Genomic DNA, 17,500 nt, shown 5'->3' with positions numbered 1-17,500 from the left:
ATGCATTGAACAAAGGGGTCCACGTCAGTCCAACAACTTCAGAAAATCCACTTAATAGTCATTCAGTCTCGAGACTTGCACGAGGATATAGAAGAGGAAGCTTTCAGTTAAAGTATTCAATATTTCTGGGCGTCCATTGTACAAAAAAAACAAACACAAATAGAGCCAGAATTTTTGAAATCTTACCGGAAGGATACGATCAGATAGCCATTTACAAAGCAAGTTGGATTTATTTAAATGGGGATTATATATCCAAGACAAATCCTCTTGCTGGGCTTACAAGGCGGGATAGGAAACCTGGACAAATCCAGCGTCCGGATTTGCTCCTATTTCTTCTCTTTTCTCTTATCTAAAGGTTCTTATTTATAAAACCACCAAATATCTTTCATTTCTTCGAGATAATACTAAATGAGAGAGGGCTTGTTTTAATTCCGTTCCTTCGGGAACACGCATGTGTTCTCAAGAAAAATCAATATGGTGGCACCCTGCGAACCACCAAAGTGTTGTACGTTCCTCAAAACTTTAAACTGATGCTTGCGATCCGCGATTAACTTGCATCGAAACTGAGGTCCCCCGTGAAACTGTTTTGCACTTAATTCAGGAGACCGACCGATCAATCCTGCGTGCATATGGAGGAAGATGTGTTTGCAAGCACAATGACCAGTAGCTCGCAATTATGGATTAACGTCTGACTCAGTATCTTAAAAAGATTCATCTCTGTAATAGGGGAAATTCTTTGAACATTTCGTAAATACTCTTTTTCTTTGGGCTTGGCCTTATCTTTATCAGGAACAATATGCAAACGGTAGTGACAAACATCGGATATAAACGCATCCTTTGAAGTTATTGTTTTTTTACTTGACAAGTGTATGCTTCTACATACATCCTCAGTTAATCCAAAATTTGTTTGTTTGCTCTTTTTACCCGTCTCTTAAAAAAAAACTAAGAAGTTATTTCAAAGGATGTTTTTACATCCGATGTTTGACATTTTAATTTGGTCTTTTGTTTCAAAATGGCCACAATTCTAAACGTCGCATGTCTTTCTTATGCCCGCAAGCCGGTTCTTTCCCAGTCTGCTTCTGCGACAATATTCAGAGAACGAAATGATATCGGAAATGAATCATATTGAACAGCGAATATGAAATCAAGTGAAGCGATGATCCTTGCAGTTACTAACGCAATTTTAGCAAGTTAGCAAGTGCGTAGAGAAGCCTGAAAAATTCAAGACTTCAAAGGGGTTTGAACCCATAACCTCGCGATGCCAGTGCGACATTCTAACCAACTGAACTATGAAGCCACTGACGTTGGGAGCTGGCCACCTGTGGGTTCATATGTCCCCGTGATGAATGAATATATGAACGAAATGATGTATGAAATGAATCATATTGAACTGCGTATATGAAATCTAGTGAAGCTATCTATCCTCGCAGCAGGATCCCAGCTTCTTTTAATATGCTAAGATTTTACGAGTTAGATTGTCTGAGACTGCATTTCGTGCGTTTTGAAGGCAATATGATATGAAAGCAGGCAGCCAAAAGCGAACTTAAAAACGTGGAAATTACTCAAACTTTTGAACTTCAAAATGGGTTTTTTTGGCGCAGAGACTACTTTACGTTCGTCTTTTACAGTTTTAGAGAATACTGACTATTTAAAAAGAACAAAAATAGAAATAAAGTTGAAAATCCGTATTATTCAAATTCAATCAATTCGCTTTTTTAAAATCGTTGGTCAACAAAAAAGTGGACCTCCGCAGCCTGTGGGGGTGGGGTGCTGGCGTACCCGTCGCACCCCCCCTTCCCTGCGGGCCTGCGAATGCAATATTGCTCTGGCTGAGTAGGTGCTGTTCGAGCCTGCGAACACATAATCCTTCTTAAGCTGATTGTGGTTATTTGAACTGTTACATTAATTAAGCACTTTTTCTTACAATACTGTTAATCCCTTTGTACAGTGAAGTAATTTGTAACATTTAATAGTTTAAACGCTGACACGGATGGATTACTTACTTGTGAACGTTAGATTTTGCGTCATTTTTGAACTCGCAACTGATATGGAAACGAATGCCCGTTTAAAGATCGCGTGAGAAATCGTTATTGGCTTCGAGTTACTTCTCCAATATAATTGCAAAAACCAGAGCAATACTGCATTAGCGGGACGAAAGAGCTCCTCCCCCACTCATAATCCGCTTAAAGTGGCTTTTATCACGTCGTTATCATTAGAACTGCATTCGACTCAGAGGATAGGCTTTTTTGCGGTTATGAGTGTTTTTCAGTACATTTTATTGGATTAACTTCGAAGCAACAATCACATCCGATTTCAGATTTATGTGCTTGTTGTCAACCTCTCTTGTTTGGTCGAACTTAACTTAAGATTTCACGCTTATAGCAGATGAGATAATTCGTCGCGGACAAACAAACCGCGAAATGTTCGTTATCGCTTCCTCCATCTGAACCCAGCACGTATGTGATGCACATCTTGCCAATGAATTTCTGTACTTCGAAGATCAGTTTTGTTCATGATGGAACCGGCTAATAAACACATCAAAAAAGTCGAAATCGGGAAAATCAAGTTGTATTTCTCACCATATAAGACAATTTCGAAGAGTTTTGCCCTTGATATCTTAGATCCAACAGCATTTCAGCAACAGTCAGACGTAAATAATTACTATGTCACGATCAACATTCAAGGTTTTTAGAACATCAAATGGGCCTGAAAATTATGTTGTTACGTCAATCGTGAAAAAATATGTTGTAATAGCAGTATTCACCACTTTATGTCGGACTTTTTAAGAAACCTCTATGTACCTCACTGTGTTAGTCCTTAAGAAATTGATTCCATTACCCAAGAGGTAAAAAAAAAATTGTTTTTCTGCGGATGTCACAGTTGTTAAACAAATCAAATGGACAATAAAGAAATTTAGCATTTCCTTGACGAAGTATGTGAGAGATTTCCGCCTTTAGGCCAGTTTTCATACTTTCTCTTTGCCCTACTGTGAGCGGAATAAGGATTATTTATATAGCCATCACGATCTCTCCAAAATTATGAAGTCATTTACGTGTTGTTACATGTCAAAATTTCCTTTTTTGACAAAAGCAAATGCTATAAGTCGACGAATGCTATAAGTTGCGAGATTATGCCCAATAAGACTTTGTTTAAATGCGATAAATCGTGGCGTCTTGTCAATTCCAAAACTTTCTGTCAATATTTTACTACTCTCAACACCGCTATACATAACGCGAAAGTTAACTTTTCATGCAGGCCAATGACTGAGCCGTCCGTTGTAAATGGTGAAAGACTTGTTGGATGGTCAGTTTTCCGTGTTGTCAATATATTTCTCTGGTAGGCATCACCACCACTTTCGTAATTCAAACGTTCACTATTTCATTGCCGTTCTTGAGTCACTTCATTAGTTACATGGAAGCTAAAAGATTATTTCCTTCGTCGAGCTGAAAGTGTCATTGGTAACCTGGAAGATTTACAAACTATACAGAAACACGGTCAAAACGGGATGCAACATAGTTCTTGCGGGGGCTGCTTCCTGTCTGATTGCTGGGAAACTTCAGCTTTTTCTTCAGTGTTTCTTATCTCACTGCTCTTTTCCAGTTTGAGTGATTCTTCTCGTCTTCGCTTGATATTCCTGTAATTTTCTTTCGCAGCAGCTTTCAAAGCATTCTTTTTGCACTCTGCCCATTGCCCGGCATAACATAAGCCTCTTGCGAAAACCAAAGGACATATGCAATGAATTCGCAGCTTCCATTCTGTCAGTCTGACCAACCTTTGGCGTTAGTTTCAGACGATGGCTAACAGACGTATGGTATTCCAATCCTTGTGCCAGGGCCTCGATTTTGCAGGTGTACATGACCGGGTAAGAGAGGCGAACGGCTTTCCTCCCAAGCCGACAGCACAACGAAGTACGAAGGCAGCCATTTACTTGGCTTGAAACGGCATCTAGGGTAAAAAAAAGAACCACTCGACATCACATGTATATAGTTTTTGTCATCTATACAGTCATACAATTCCGTCCGGTGCAGTGTCATCAGTCAAACGCTGAACTGACCGATGGCACTCAATTCCACAAGACATCAGCTATTTGACTCTTAATTAATCGATTTGAACATGACCAAACATTTTAGCAGTCCGCTGTAATTATCTGCCAAACCTATTCATCTTTGCCAGAAATGCAATTTATAAATCCCGTTGCCGTCTCAGTTGAATGTCTGTTGCCTATTCAAAGAAATCCATTGGCGAGGATCGAATGAACATATTTAATTTGCTTAAAAACGGAGTGTCGTGCATTGTACTGCAAGCGATTTCACTGATAACTCCGCAATAAAGCAACAAATGAAAAAGCATCAAGTATTGTTTTGTTTAAGACACGTCTAGACACTTATTCTTCACAGGAATCATTTAGATTTCGTCAAAAGCATTAACTTTTGTCCTCGGGTCGCGCGATTGACTAATATTAAAATCATACGTGCTCGAATCACACGATTGTGGACATATATTGCATGGTGAGTGCAAAAATTTCTGTCACCCATGGAAGAAGACGGGCTGGCAAGAAGAAGAGACTAAAAAGTGTTACCTGGAGGTCGCTCTGTCGTGGCAACAGTGCTCTTTCGCGTTGAGTTACCTGTATTGCTCCCCACGGCAACCACGAACGCAAATAACAACACAACAAGTGATGGATTGGTTCGGTCCATGGCAAATTTCACATTACTTAGTTTACTCGGAGATCAATTACACGGACTAGACAGGGCACGACTCGTTTGCCTATCTGAGAAGAATCTTCAACCCTGCTCCAAGGGTCAACTGAAACTATTTAATGACTGTTCACTTCTCTGATTAAACTCCCTTTGATTTGTCACTAATTCGAGGTGTCGAAATGTTCCCTGACGAATATTTCAAAGCCTTCACCATTGGAGAGCCTTTAGGTGTTTACCAATTTCGCGACCCTCTTCACTGTGACACTGCGATCTTTTATATTGACGGACGCACGATGATGTGATGTTGATGAGCTACTTTGAGAGTGATTTATGTGGGATTGATTCGAGAAAACAAAAAAACCTTTGACGTTTCGACAGCTCCGCACTTGGTTGACTCTCTGAATGTCTTCTGCGTGCATACGCTCTCAGTATTTTTGTTTCACTTCAACTAAGATGTTCTTCTGGTGCTGCGGAAGAGTAAATGAATGACTCAACGTGACTGAACTTCGGAAAACCACTCTCGAGATGCCCTCCACTAATACGTCCAGCTTCCTTTAGCAGTACAGTTGACAGGTTGTGTGCAAGTCAGCGTGACGCGAAAGACGACAAATCCTTTGCAGTCAGCAACGTCAACACTACCTGAAAGCATTCACAAACCAGATCGGCTCTGTGACAATATATAATACCATTGAATCATCCGCAAAACTGTCAAATACTTATTAAACCTTTTGTTTTGAATCCCAAATCATTTACATTCAAAAATGAGGTGATCTCGTTCCGGCTGTTGGCTCATAACTTGATGCCTCCGTATTTTCGATGAAATATTCTTCGTCCTTCGAAACGATTCAAATTGTAAGTGAAGTGAGGGTATCTCATATATATATATAATGACGTTTAGGGTAAATACAAGGTTTTATATGAGCCGTATTGAAAAATAGGAGCAATTGACTTTTTTTTTGTAAAGATGATTGGGTAGCTCTTGTTCAGACATGAGTCTGCAAAAGGAAACAATGGATTACGTTGAATGGAATTCAATTTGAATTGTATGGAATGCAATTTATTTTAATATATCCCGTTTCGAAACAAAAGACTTGATCGATGGCGATCATCCGCCGCGGTCTCAGACAAATTCTAATAATTGATAGCGTACATTTCTCGATTATTCATAGAATTCACTTAATTATAAGGACGGTGCCTACTAATTCAAAGGTATTGTTGCCCCGGTTTATGATTATGCAGGAAATGTAGATCTTAACAAGTGTTATTGAAATCGAAAAAAAAAAAACTGGGGGGTAACCACGCATTTTTCAAAGATAATTCATGAACAACATTTGTAAAAAGCTTTAAAATACAAAGCTATGTATGGCGTTCTTTCTAAAATTGTAGCTTAATTTTCACCGAAAAATGCATGCTTACCCCCAATTTTCTTTTTGGATACCAATGGTAGTTACTGAGACCTACTTTCTCTGCATAATTTTAAATCGCGCAAAAATATCCCAGTATTGGTAAGCATCACCGATAGGAAATCCGAGTATCTCGAGATGCGCAGAACGTATGCGCAGTAACAATAGAAGGCACCGTCCTTAACGTACCCACCTGCAAATTTATAATTGAAACTCTAACAAAAAGCTTGCACAAGGAACCGTTTTCTAAAAATTTGAATCTCTTTATTCCAATTTAATGTATTTAAACTGAATGAATGCCTAAATTATACATATAACAGTTATTCCTCGCATTTCCGGTTGATCCATGAGCAGATCGTAAAGTCTTCCAATAAAAGAGACAACCCATAAGTCTAAAGTTTTCGAATGCCGCATTATTAGTGAGTAGAATTGAGCATCGGAAGAGCATATGGACGACCAGTTCAGGTAGAAACTTATGCAATAAAAACAAGCCATTGTCTTATCTTCATGTAAGTCCAAACCTGTCTTGAGCTGATTGACTCATGATCAGAAACAAGGTCTCTAATAAACCTAAAGTCCGATCAAGAAAAGTCGTCTTTGGAGGAATTTCAGCAAAGAATGTATAGTCGAGATTGCTGATACTCGTCTCTCTTCATCTTCAAAATACTAGTAAATGGTGGAAAATGGATGTACCTCTGATGACAAAAAAACCTTCAGAGAATGACTAAAACACAGTATTGACTGTACCCCTCCCTGTTCATCAAGTTGGAAGGCTGCCGGCGTAGCTTGAAAACTCCCTGTGAAGCCGATATTTTAGCCTAATATTTCACCTTTTTCCATCTCCTCTCCTAATCTTTAATCGAATCTAGTTTTTTGTTTAGTCTGGCAAAGGACTCATTTTAGAGCATTTTGATCGAGGTAAACGTTGTGGTTGACTATGAAATTCAAGCGTAAGTGTGTGTTTTGGGAGTTGTGCATGCGACGTCAAATGTCCAGTGAGCGTCTTGATTATTGCGTGAGGTCGCAACAATGAAAGGTGGATGAATCAGTAAAAAAAAGTCGAAACAAAACTGATTTATTGGTAGTAACTTACAAACAAACTATACATTGCCACACCATCTTTGGGATACTGAGCACCGTACAGTGTCATGAACTGACCGTGTCTAGTTGAAACCTTGCGAGGTGAAGAACCAAAACCGCTGAGTTTCGTTCCACCATCTTGAGAAGAATCAGGGGCACTCAACGATAATCTTCGGTGAAATATGTGTTCGTGAGAGTCAAACTGTTTTAAGAATTTCGGTTTTACGTTACCGTGAACAGCTATGGATTTCTTTACTAAAGCATCACCTAAAATGTTCAGCGATTAATTTCTGAATCAATCAATTTTCGGACACTTCAATTTTCATCTAAGATATCCATACAGTCTTTATACATTACAAGGAGCCTAGAAATGCCTCTCATAGGCTTTTGGCTTAATTTGCTCGTTGCAATTGGGTGCCCTTGAAGAATGATTGCTCAATGTAAGGTTACCGATAATGCATTGAGCAAATTCCTAAATTTAGTACTTGTACTTTTAATTATATTGGACCCGCTATGATCATGTATCAGGTCAGGTGATACAGCCTGCAATCGGATGACAAATTTCGAGTAACTTGGAAGTCTGAATTTCACTATCCTCCTGGGCCGCCCAGCACTATTTCTCGCTAACTCCTTATTGTCAAGTTCGATTGAAGCATTCTTGGTCACTTTTGGCAGCTTTCTCCCATTCCCACGGCTGCGAACTTGCGCGCAAACGGAACTGAACCGTCATAGTCCACCCCGTATACTTTCATTGTTGAAATAGCTATTCAATTTTAAAATCTTTTCTATTTTAAGAGAATAGGGTCATATTGGGCAATTAGCCCTCTGTGGTCATTGACAGTACAAAGCATAAGGCCGAAAATAGAACTATGGATCCTCTGAGCATGCAGAGAATGTTAAGTTCAAATCCTTCCTGTACTAAATTTTGAATTTATTCAAAACTACCTTTCCTGTTTTCTGCGCCATTAAACAATGTAATTGGAACCGTCGCTATATTCAACGCCCCCAAAACAAGAGGTTAACATGTTAAGCTACCACTCACAAGGCTGGAAACAAAGAGAGAGTGGTTGGTTGAGCAGGGGAAGTAACTAGGCGTGCCGCAAACAGTGATAATGCCAAAGCAGCGGAATCCATGCAGTTAATGCGGTTATTCGATGAATGTTGCTATGCGCCTGTTCAGTGCCGCAAGTAAGATCAAAACGGAAAAACATTTAAAGTGGCACCCGCCCAGGGTAACTGAGTCACTAGCTGTGCTAAACACATATCGACATTTTATACTGACTTCTTAGTTACCAAGTTCAAGGTCCGAACTGTAAGTTACGAACCGAGTTTTTCCGTTGATTTAGGGCCCACGCGCTTAATCACGCTTGGCGGTCGAGGATCAGTAACTTACTGTAAGGACCAAGGAAACGAAGTTAGTAGGATATTTATTATATCTCTGAGGTAATAAGGCGCACGGGAAAGGAAACAAGTTGAAGTCAAGAGGACTCCAACTACCACAAATGATTGGCGTGCGTCAAAGTCTGACAAAGGAATACATCCTCGTGGCTTTTTTTAAATAGTTCCTTGCAAGATTCAAACAGTTATACAAGTTTATTAAACGTAAACAACGGTGACACACTCGGCAGCTGTCGCTTCGTGTGCCACTTTTTTGTTCTTACCACATTTTGACGTCATCTGTGATCTATTACATACTGAACAGACGCACGGCAACATGAAATCTATTTGTAAACAGATATACATCTTGATGGAATTTCCTTTAACTCAGTCAACCCAACCAAAGTGACATCACCTACAATCTCGGACAAATTAAACCTTTTGAGACAAAGAGACATTTTTGGTACTCCAAAAACTTGTGCGCCGATCAACTCGAAACTTCAATTCAAACACGTGTTTTATAGATGTTAGCGACTTCGGCGCCCGAAAAAAAATATCATTTGAAACTCTTCCGGTTCAATTTTCCCCACCCCACGCTGGCAAAGGCCAAATTCCCCACTTCCCGGGCACAGAGGATAGTCAAATGCCCATGGTTTGCCCGGGGGGAGGATGTTGAAGTTTCGATTTGATCGGCGCATTATCCAAATGTTTTCGCTTAAAAGCTGCCCTTTCCCCTCCCCACAAACTGAATGTCGACTGGAGTAAAGAGGAAGTATAAATCACATAATTAATATGACGTAATAAGAGACTTTTTAAGGGAACACTTAAATTTGTGAAAGCGAAGAATTTTTAAAGACTCCTCAATATTATTTCAAAGAACAGCCCCCTTGAAACGAATGTTAAACTTCCCATAATTATTCCTGGTAGTAGGAATACAAAACGCTGATTTAGAAGACAGTCTAGTATTATACTTGTACCTACTTGATATAGGAGTAAAAAAATAGTGAAAAGCAGAAGGTAACAAATTATGATAAAATTTAAACATGAAGACACAATTAAGATAATATATAACATCACGAAATTTCATAATGTACAAATGTTTGAAAATAGGGGGAGTATGAGCATTATAACAAGAAAAAGTAATAATTCGAACAGCCTTCCTCTTAACTTTTCCACTGCATACCTGATAAATACAAAAAATATATATAGTGGCAGGGACATCGCAACAGCGGGTATAACCAATTACTGCGGGCCCTGAGAAAAAAAACTATTAAAATATATTTGTACAAACTAGGTTCAATTACATACAACATGCTCTGGCGAGACAAGACTTCGAGAACGATTACACTTAAGACATATAGTTTTGGATGAACGGGAGTTATCAACATCGTAGTTGGCAAGGGTGGATATATAGTGTGATTTCACGGTAGCTTTAAAAGAATAGAGACTGTCCATACTGAGTTCAAGTTCGTCGGCGAGAGTGTTCCATATGCGAGTGGATCTTATACGAAAGGATTTCTGAAAAGTTGATGTTCTGCATCTACTAACTGTATAGTTGATAACATTTGTGTTAGATCTTGTATTTCTGCCCGTGGAGAGAATACGGGGTACAGTATTGCTATCTACATTAACAAGCCCGTGCGTCAATTTAAAGCCGGAAAAATACCATGTCTAGGTATTCATGCCAGTATGTTATGGGAAGCAACTTTAACGATCTTAATCTTTCTCTATAGGAAATAGGGCTTTAAAAAGGAGGGAGGGAGTGTAATCTGATTAGAGTTAGGGGAAATTCTTCTCTGATAAGGTGTTCTTGGAAATGAAGGTGAATTTGTGTGACTGTCCCAACCGTTTTGTCCAAGATTCTAGCTTCCGGTCGCGAGAAACGTTTCAGCAATAACGGAACACAACAATCTTAATTAGGTTATTTCAACACCGCTTCAGCAGAGTTAAAATATACTGACCCCAGTTTTCTTTCCTTTTCTTATTTTTGATCAGATGAAAACGGTAAAAATAAATACTCTCATTTGGATAATGACCTGTTATCCAGGAACATAGCAATCTCCTTATCAATAGCTTGTTCTACAATGAACGCAGAAAGAATGCAGACAGGCGTTGGAGCAGAATCGAACTGAAATTCATATGTCCAGGTTTGACCCTAATTAGATGCACGCGGATTTCAATAAGCGTCAGGAAGTGTCCCCGTGCTCTTCTAGCCAACTTCAACATCACTTGTGTCTCAGAATACAGACAATTTATGTCGTAAAGTGTCCCCCAAATTCTGCTCTTTAAGTGAAGATTAACTGCTGCATTTACCCAAAGCTAAAAATAACGCTAACCTTTACCCTTACCTTATTGTTGAAAATAGGCAGCAAATGCTTAGACTTAAAGGGACACTTTGTGTTGGATGTCAAAATTTTGCGTGCATCTAATTAGGGATCTCGAATAGTGCATCCCGGATCCTGAGTGGTGGATTCCGGATTCCAAAATCACGGGTCCCACCAAAATGGATCCTGCATTCCATCGACGTCTGGGGATTCTGGATTCCATTCAATGGATTCCGGATTCCACCTTCTGGATTCTGGATTCCAAAGCCTCACATTTGCTGGATTCTGGAATACGGATTCCTTCACATCGGGCGACAATTATACATTCAGGGCCGTACCTGGGATTTTTTGTCTGCGAGGGCAAACTCGGCACACCTTCACAGGGGTCTCCCGTATACAGACAGGGCTTGTAGTTTGACATTTTGTTTTCACCCCTACACAGAAGGTTGCTTCGAAGACCTTTAAGGAAACAAACCACACTGATGCTTTTTGTTTTAAATTGTCATGATTTATTTTGGAATAAACACCTTGTTTAGTTTGAAATTGCCCCCGAGGTCACTGCTAAACGATGATGATTTATATACCATCTTTGACTCAAGCTATACTGTGAACAGTATGGGATAGTTCGTTAGTTTGAACAGAGATTGGCTTGAAGGAACTGAGATAAAATTGCAGGTTTCGGTATCAGAATACCAAGTTTCTAAAACGAGTCTATATTAGGCTGTTCTAGATTCTTCTCCAATTTATTTCTTGTCATCGATCTCTTTTGGAGTGGGAATGAAGCCCGTTCCGCGATGAATTAACAGCATAGCAAGGCCACTTAATCGATCTTCTGTCATTGATGACCTAGTCCATAGCTTCAGACGGCGTAGGGCTGAGAAGGAGAGTTCGAAACTGACTCTTTCGACAGGCGTGGTTTAAAAGATCGACAGCACCTTGTGACTGGCGGGAAATTCTCGCGGACTGCAATCAGGCATTTATTGCGCCCTCTTGTTTTGACTCTGGCTCCATCGTGTGTTTCATTCTCCACCTTGCCAGCTCTGCGTCAAAAGTAGACTTCTCCGAGAAATCTAGATGCTTGCTGAAGTAGTTCTTGATCTTCTCGACATGCCTGTCAGTTAACTTGGGCAAGTACAAAGGGAACAGGTCGATTAACGCTAACCCCAGATTAAAAATGAACCAAGGAATTTATTTCTCTACTCCCAAATGCTGTTGAACGCTGATATTCGGCAAAACTTTACATCAGAAGAACTCAATCTTGAAAAAAGAAATAAGCAAACAAAACTTTCACCAAAAAGTGGAAAACATGAAACAAAAGTTTACGCTAATCCTGGATTAAGTTAATCGGCTTTCGAACAACCGGGCCCAGGTCTTGAGCGGTAATCAGGCCGTCCTGCTGGATTGAAAATCCCGTTTCAAGTTTACCGATAACGTGATCTATAAATGGATAGAACACATTAATCCTGTAGTAGTCTAATGGCTGATCGTTGTGTGCGGCATTTGTTCGATGGCGTTGAACAATCGTTGCACGAGGCTTTACCAGGGTGACGTAGATAGAGTCAGCTAACTGGCTGATTCGTCTCCACACCTTCTATCAGGATTCATCTCCTCTTGCTGATTTAAGGCATACTTTGGCGAGAGTTACAGCTCTTAGCTTGTGGGGACTTTGTTACTTGGGCCAAAAACGAAGGAACAAACTGAGATACCGCCAAAGCGACTATGAATTCAGAGTCTTGGAGAAGACGGGAATATGCTGAAGCATCACGTTTAGCATCGTCACTGCTTGATGACGAAATTTCATTCAGAGCTAGAAGTAAAGAGCCATATTTAGCAAGAAGAGCAGAGAGGGTAGTAACTTTTGCACTGCAACGAGTAGCACAGAATTTTGGTACAGTCTAATAATAATAATTTCTCGCTAGTCGTCGTCGTCGCATAGTACAGCAACGGCGGAGCTCAACGAGGTCGAACCGAAAGCATACTATGTCGCCTCTGGCAGCCGATATACAGCCACAGCTGAAATCAGCTGTATGCTGGTTTTAGAACGCCTTTCATTGTGCGATGCTATTGCTCGGCTGGCTGTCTTTGTAGTCTTGCACTGAATAATAAGAAGAAGAAGAAGAAGAAGAAGAAGAAGAAGAAGAAGAAGAATTCAGCAAAGCTGATGTGGTCGTATACATAGCTATAAAACAAATGACTTTCTAACTAATCACAATAATACTAATATAAAAATTCTACTTCTTTACAACAATAAAAAATTCTACACAATACATCCCTATAATGTACGTGGCTTAAAAATAATCTTGAGTGACTTTTTAAAAGTGTCAATGTCATGAATTGATCTCATCTGGTTTTCCAGAGCATTCCAGCGAAAAAATGACTTATACGAGCATGATTTCCCGACCATATCGGTCTTAGGCCTGGGTAACGTAAAGGCCATTTTCCTCCTGAGATCAAAACTTCCTACATATTTTTCAAAAAGACAATTCATAGGACACGGTAAAAGATGATAATAAGCCTGATGTGCTAAAATTAATAATCGTTTCTCATACATAATCTTTAAGGTAGTCCATTTTGCTATGGCAAGAACTTCCTTGCGTGGCGTACAGCAATCTAAGTTAAATATTATTTTTGATGCTCTGGCATGTATAGATTCCAGGTTTGAGAAAGTACTTGACTGCAAGAGCCCAGACTAACGTACAATACATGACAGAGGGCAAAATAATCCCAAAATAGAAATCAGTTCTCGCCCGTCTAGGCAGGAAGTACAGTGACTTAAGTAAGTTCAACTTCTGCGTAAACGACTTCGCTAGTTCCGATACATGATAATCCCATTTAAGGGCATTGTCTATCTGGACACCTAAGCATCTTGTGCACACACCCTCCTCGATAACATAATCACCCATCTTAATAGCTTGTTTTGGCCCAGTCAGTTGCCTTCGTCCGCTGAGCGGCATATATTCCGTCTTGGTAGGATTGGGAGTGAGGCAGTTCTCACAACACCATGTATATAACCTCGCTAGCCTAAGGACTTCATTTAACTTGAGAGCCACCAGATCATAAGTCGGAGCCGACAGATAAACGGTGGTATCGTCTGCGTACATGCAAAGCTGTGGGTTGCCATCTATTCACTCAGTGATATTGGGCAGGTCATTACAATAGAGGGAAAAAAGGGTAGGACCAAGCACAGACCCCTGTGGTACACCAAACGTAACTGGCATAGCTTGAGATTGACACCCATGCATTAATCGTTGTCACTTGTGTTCTTCCAAAGAGAGATAATCCCTTATCCAACACCATAAGTCTCCAGCTACACCAAGACTCTGAGGTTTTCGTGGAAGAACGGAGTGGGGAATCGCGTCAAACGCCTCTCGAAAGTCCACGAAAACCACGCCTATAACATATTTCTTGTCGAGCGCCCGTCTTCAGTCATCCGTCATCTTCACTAGCAGCAACTCGGTAGAATGACCTTTCTTATACGCCCACTGGTGAGGATTCCTAACGGCCATGTCCAGTGACGTGCGTGGTAATAGTTGACGCCAACATAGACTCCATCAATTTTCCTGGCACACTTAGAAGCGAAATAGGCGTCTAATTATGCTTATCAGTGTCATCTTTTTTTAATATAGAGTTCTGAGATATTTGCAGTCTTCTATGCAGCGGGTACAGTGTTGCAGGTGACGCTTATATTAAACATAGACAACAAGGATGGAATAATAGAGTCACCAGCGAACTTCAGACGTTTTGGGGTAACAGTGTCGGGTTCAGAGGCTTTATCGGCTCTCAACTTAGCCGTCGAGCTAACAATACCCTCATATGATAAATTTATTCTCATAACACAAGGCGGGACTGTTGGTTTGTTGGTGGGAGGCGCGGTGGCCTCATGGTTAGTGCGCTCGACTCCGGATCGAGTGGTCCGGGGTCGGGTCCTGGCCGGGGACATTGTGTTGTGTTCTTGGGCAAGACACTTTACTCCAACGGTGCCTCTCTCCACCCAGGTGTATTAATGTGTACCGGCGAATCTTAACCTTTTGCCTTAGTAAATGACGTCACTTTTCCCTGGATCCAAAAACATGATGAATATAAATAGTCATTAGCCTTCCACGTGCGCCGCCATTTTCTTTTTTCACTGAAAACCTGAGAGCGAGGCAAGACTACATGCAGACGTGTCGGAAGACAGACTTCCGCTAGAACAAAGACTTCCGCTCTTCTAAAAATAACTGTCGTGGACATGACATATCCCGGCCAACGCCCTGAGCCTCCCTCTCTGTCCCCTCATTTTCTCTTGTTGCTACTGACCAGACTTGACCAGGTCAACAGAGCGTTACCTGTCTTCCCCGAGACGATGGAGACCCAACTGGAGGTCACAGAGGTCACAGGGGAGCCTATAACATTCGTATCGAACAGCAACATTCCTCTTTTTATTCTGGCGCCTACCCCCTCTAGTGCTACTAATAACCAGGTTGAGGAATACGAACGTGACTCAGATGAAAGCGTTGGAGTTGACGAAGCAGAAGACTTTTTCATCTCTAAGCGCGCAATGACAAAGTCTGGAAGAAAAGTCAAGGCCTGGGCAAGGTTTGACGTGTGAAGAACACAAAATCGTGAATGGCATCGTGATAACCAATGACTTAAACTACTCAATATGTCTACTGAGACCCTACTATTAACTAACGTTAGGGACGTTTCTTTGTTTTTCACATAAGTTAACCGTTACCCGTGAAAGCTAACCCAGGTAAGAAGCATCGGCATAATACAGGGGCGGATCCAGACCAGGAGGTAAGGTGGGTCCCGCTCTCACATATTTTGTTTTTGCCCTGTCACAGTTTTGATGTTTTATGATGTTTTGGTTGCTTTGGTCCAAAAATAAGGAGGGGGGGGGGGGGGGGGGGTCGGCCGCCCGGGCCCCTCTCCTGGATCCGCCACTGTAATAGACGAATTATCGTGAGAAGAAGAGAACTGTATTAACAATTTTTCTCAATTACAATGCCTAACGTTGCTACCTTTTAGCATGGTTATGCTCTTCATTTAACACGATTCAAGTCTATCTCTCTCTCTGGTTTTTTTTTTTTTTTTGCTTCCCGGCTTCCCTATAAAAGAGGACAGGACAGCACACTCAATTCTTGCGAGCCCGTCAAACAAGGCCGAACATTACAGGCTTAAAAATCATGAATTATTCTTTTTGTAATAATTCCTATGGTGTCCGACGGTATTTCAGGCATGCGCAAGTAGTGTTTGACAAAAGGAGTACAAGCCTGGGTATTCTTGGACAATCGATGGTGACTAATCGAGGAAAGAACGGCGAGAGTTATAGTGAAGGTGGGAAAGAAAGATAAAAACGAAAAGAATAGAAAAAAAGGGTCGAAACGAGATAATAAGGCAGACGATTTTAACTTAGTCGGCCTTTCCCTACCCCCACCCCTCCCATTCTATCAGCAAGTTCAAAATGACCGGATGTGTTGGGCCCTTACGTACGGGTTATTCTCAAGCACATTTGCGCGTGCGCGTCGCATTAACTGATCTTTCAAGAAACGATCAATTCAAGTAGACCCTATTTTTAGAATTTTAATTGTTTACCTTGATAATACGATGAGAAATTCATCAAAATATTATTTCCGTTCCCCCAAAAGAGAGTTGGATTAAGTGAAATAAAACAATGCAAATCCTAAATTTATCCTGGCCATGTCGAGTGTCACAAAGGGTAATACAAAAAGGGAAACCTGTCTCGAACAGTTTATGGTTCTCATGTTTCCGCTACTAAAGAAAAGACAAAACCGTTTGCCGGCGGTTGTTGTTAAGTAATGGTCCGGCTAAGAAGCAGGCAGCCCAGCGGCAAAAGTACTTAGAAGCTGCGAAATATTAATTTTTAATTTCACTCCAATCGAGGCATCTGATTGGCTAATATCGGAAAATGTCGAAAAAAGATGAGAAAAAAATGAAAAAAAAGCCTTTTTTGGATTTCTTCTTCCCCATGCCCTTGATCTCTGTTTCTCGGCCAAATTTGGGCATTGTTCTATGCGCCAATCAAATGGCGCATAGAATCTTGACGATATTTACAAACATAGTTTTTGAAGGCATAATGATTTGTTCTACGAAACAGAATCTAATTTTTTTAGACGGCAAGTCGATTACATTTTTCATTGAAATTCAAATTTCGCGCTTTTAGCTGCTTACACCAATGGGAACAGCCGAACTTAATTTGATTAAAAATGTTGGCACATTTTAACTAACCGACGCTATTGCCGCGGGCTATTGTTTTTCTGCCTGCTTTTTAGCCGGACCATTACTTAATTATTTATGTATGAATTACATTTGTCGGAAAACACAGCTTCACTTTTAAATTTAGCTCCCTAGTGCATCGAGTAATTGCTCTTTCGCGTCTTTTGGCAAGTTGGCTTTTATCCATTGTCTATGGATGTATTGTTTCCCTTGGGTAAGATCATTTATATTGTTACTTCTAAGACTGATCATTCGATGACTTGATTTCGGCGAACAAATTAATTCAGATTTTCTTTCCTGAGGAACTAATTGTCACGCTGTGAGAGGTCGGTTTATTCACTGTCTCGATTCCCACATTCCGTGCTCTTCAAGAGCTGATGACATTCAGAGAAAAAAAAAA

The 17,500-nt window shown here is 40.5% G+C and overlaps 1 protein-coding gene and 1 non-coding gene across 2 annotated transcripts in view; one reads left to right on the top strand and one right to left on the bottom strand.

The window, feature by feature from the left end:
- Nucleotides 1-1,224: 1,224 nt before the first annotated feature.
- On the bottom strand, nt 1,225-1,297 carry Trnaa-ggc (transfer RNA alanine (anticodon GGC)). Its single transcript has one exon. It is a non-coding gene; the product is annotated as a tRNA-Ala (tRNA).
- A 15,955-nt stretch (nt 1,298-17,252) lies between these two features.
- Nucleotides 17,253-17,500, top strand: part of LOC138013446 (metabotropic glutamate receptor-like) — an 18,295-nt gene continuing 18,047 nt past the window's right edge. Inside the window, exon 1 of the mRNA XM_068860535.1 lies at nt 17,253-17,314. The gene's annotated coding sequence lies outside the window, so the exon portion shown is untranslated. The remainder of the gene's footprint in view (nt 17,315-17,500) is intronic.

Source organism: Montipora capricornis, chromosome 8 (genome assembly GCF_036669925.1).
Source record: "Montipora capricornis isolate CH-2021 chromosome 8, ASM3666992v2, whole genome shotgun sequence".
NCBI lineage: Eukaryota > Metazoa > Cnidaria > Anthozoa > Scleractinia > Acroporidae > Montipora > Montipora capricornis.
This window is presented reverse-complemented; position numbering and strand designations above follow the sequence as displayed.